Source organism: Frankliniella occidentalis, unplaced genomic scaffold, assembly GCF_000697945.3.
Source record: "Frankliniella occidentalis isolate FOCC.00 unplaced genomic scaffold, Focc_3.1 Scaffold13, whole genome shotgun sequence".
NCBI classification, from domain to species: Eukaryota; Metazoa; Arthropoda; class Insecta; order Thysanoptera; family Thripidae; genus Frankliniella; species Frankliniella occidentalis.
In genome coordinates, this window is record NW_026267143.1 from 895,499 (window position 1) to 898,530 (window position 3,032).

At 68.4% G+C, this 3,032-nt stretch overlaps 1 protein-coding gene across 8 annotated transcripts in view; it reads left to right on the forward strand.

Annotated features, from left to right (window-relative positions):
* The window catches only part of LOC113217609 (serine/threonine-protein kinase mig-15), a gene marked incomplete at its 5' end in the record, with an annotated part of 35,297 nt that overhangs the window by 15,823 nt on the left and 16,442 nt on the right, over positions 1-3,032 (forward strand).

Consider the following 3,032-nt stretch of genomic DNA (forward strand, 5'->3'; position numbering starts at 1 on the left):
GGCGGTCGCGTCCCGGCAGCTGCACGCTGCTCGCTGCTGCAGCCCGGGGGAGGGGCGGCGTGCACGTGCACGACGGGGGCACAAGTGCACGAGGAGGGCATTAAGTCGAAGCCGGCGACGCGACGATGGCGCTCGCGGTTTCGACCGTCGGATGATGGGCGGAGCAGAGTCGCGATACTGATCTGGTGATCACCGCCGCCGCCCCTCCCGGTGAAAGGAACACACAGCCGAGGCGGTGTTTCCAGCAGAGCCGATAGCCCCGGCCGCAGTGTGTCGCCGCGTGGTCGCCGCTCACCCGGTCCGGCCCCGGCTGGCCGGCGGGTACCCTCCTCGAGTCTCCTTGCGGGATTGACCAGTCTGGGCGCGTCATTGGCTGGCCGTCTGACGCGGCGCCGAGCTGCGCCTCTTCTCCGAACCGCTTGTGTATTCGGCGAACAGTAGCCCAGTGTGGCGGCGGGGCGGGGCAGGGCAGGACGACGGGGTCCTATCCCGCCCGCGTCCCGCCCCGCCCCACTTGGGCTGATACTCGCCGGGTCCCGGAAGCACCACCCCGATAGCGAGTCAATGCGCAGGCACCGCGCCACCGCGCACCTGGCCGGGTACTCGCGCTTTTGAGAACTCGAGTACTCGCAGCAGGTGCTGCTCGACCATAGCAGCACTCATCACTTCAATAATTTTTATTTCTTGTAGGGGAGGGGGGAATTTTGTCCCAGAAGGCGGTGGAGGCCTTGTTTGTGGAGTCCAGCCGTGACCCCGGCCGAGTGTACGCCGATTTCAAAGATGATAGGTTTGTGTAGATGATTGCACTATACAGTCCATTTTAGACCGGGCCGCGCTCGACGTGTTGTGTTGGCAGCGCAGCCCGCTGTGCCCGGTCTCGCCCGAAGGCCCCGAAGGCTCCGAAGGCATGGCTCGACTCGACGAGCCTTGCGGTTTGTGTAGACACGCGGCGGGACATCCAAACTATACTCGGCCGGGCGCGGCGCACCCACAACACCCCGTGAAGTACACTACCAAGTGTAGCACTGCCGGCTCGGGCCGCCACGGCGAGAGTCCTTGACGTGATCATACGCATCGGGCTGATGGGGGCTCTGGGCGCCCGGCCCCGGGCCCCGGCACGGCGCGACCGATAGGAGAGCTCGGGCCGGGCATTTAGAGCGATCCGACTATAAAACGCATCAAGCACACACACACGCACACACACGCTCGCGCGGCCCGTTTTTGAATTCTTGTAGCACACATACGGGCCCGGGGCCCGGCCCGCGGCGGCGCTGATGGTAGCCAGCCCGAGGTTTATTGATGTTCCTGTGTTTTGATGGGAGGGCCGCCGCGGCGTAGCGGCAACAGTTTGGAAGCAACCGGACGCGGCCCAGCGGCGGCGTTACGGGGCCCGCCGCGGCCCGCCGCCCCACATCCCTTATCCTGGGCGCGGCGGGGGCGCCCGGCCCGGATGCACCTCTGGCAGCGCTTCCTGCAGTGTCACCTGGGCCGCCCCTCGGCCCCGTCTGCAAGGTGCTCGCCCGCCGCCAGTCGCAGGCATTGACCGGCGGCCGGCCCACTCCGACTCGATTGGTGGCAGGACGTGTCTGATTCAGGGAGACGCGGGCCCCAGGAGTGCGCTGCTCAGCACGCCCCCGCGCGACACCCGCCCGAGGTGACTGACTCCGGGGGCTTCCCCTACGGAGACGCCACTGTGGCAGGGACCATGGGAGAAGGGCGCCTTGGACACTGGGCGGCAGGCGGCGACACGACTCTGCCAGCTTGCACCCTGGTCCAGTCTTGAGTCCAGTCCCGACCTGTCCGCGGCGTGGTCAGGTGTGGTGACCCCCCCCCCCTTCCCCCTCCGGGCCCGCGGCGCCACTGCCGCACCTGTCCAGCCGGTCACCGCGGCCAGCGCTCGGGCGGTTGCCGGGCAGGCCGGGTGTCTGTACCGCCGGTTGCGCCGAGTGGGTATGCAAAGCGAAAACCCCCTCCACCCCTTCTCCTCCCGGCGCCCCCACGACTTGGAGAATTACTTTTGGCGGCAGCACGCTAGGTCGTTCTCAATGTCTTTTTCCAAAGTGAAAGGAGCGGCCGATGTCTCCTGTCCCATAGTCCCTCGGTCATGCGGGTGCTCGCCGTCCTGGCCACGCGTGCCGTACCCTCCCTAGCGCTGCCGGCGAGGCTGGCCGGCCGGTACCATGCTGGAAGGGGCGTGGCCGGCGCGTGTCCGAACATCGCTCACCCCGAGATGAACGAGAAGAATGTGTGGGACCCCCCCCCCCCCTTTTCCCTCCGCCCCGGTATTGATTCAGCCGGCGCGGCGGGCGGCGGGCCTGGAGCCTTGGTCCCGAGTTGTGTCGCCGGCGCCGGCCCGGCCCGGCCCGGCCTGCAGCGCGCCCGCGAGGCTCACCCCTCCGGGTAACGACGCTCCATTGCGTGGTTCTCCGGTTCGAGAAACCCTTTTAACAAACAAACACACACCGCAAGAGGTGCGCTTCGACATTGCCACACGAACCGTCGTCGCCATGGAGCTTGCGGTCCCCACGGGTCCCCGTGCGGTCGCGAGGAGCGGGTGAGCTGCTGCTGCTGGATGGGCCCCCTGCCCCCCTGGGTGTCGGCGGCGCGCTTCCAAACTCCTTCCTTTCGCCCCGCCCCGCTCGCTCCGGGTCGACGAGCCGCCGCGGCCAGTGGCATTCCCCCTCCCGCCCCTCCCCTATGGTCTCCCAGCGCCCTCAGAATGCCCCGCGGTGGGCTCGGCGCGCGCGCTTCGAGTGAGGTGAGGTGTCCGCGCGACTGCCCGGCCCCCGGCCCGCCTCCGCTCCGCTGCGGCCCCGCCGCGGGCCTCACGCTTTGGAACATGACGGCTGTACACTTGCGCGGGCGGCCCGATACCGAAACCCGTGAAGGCCTCCACGGCCTATCTGGCCTCCACGGCTCGTCGGCTCCTCCCTCACTCCACGACCTCCCTCCTCCACGACCTCCCTCCTCCACGACCTCCCTCCTCCACGACCTCCCTCCTCCACGACCTCCCTCCTCCACGACCTCCCTCC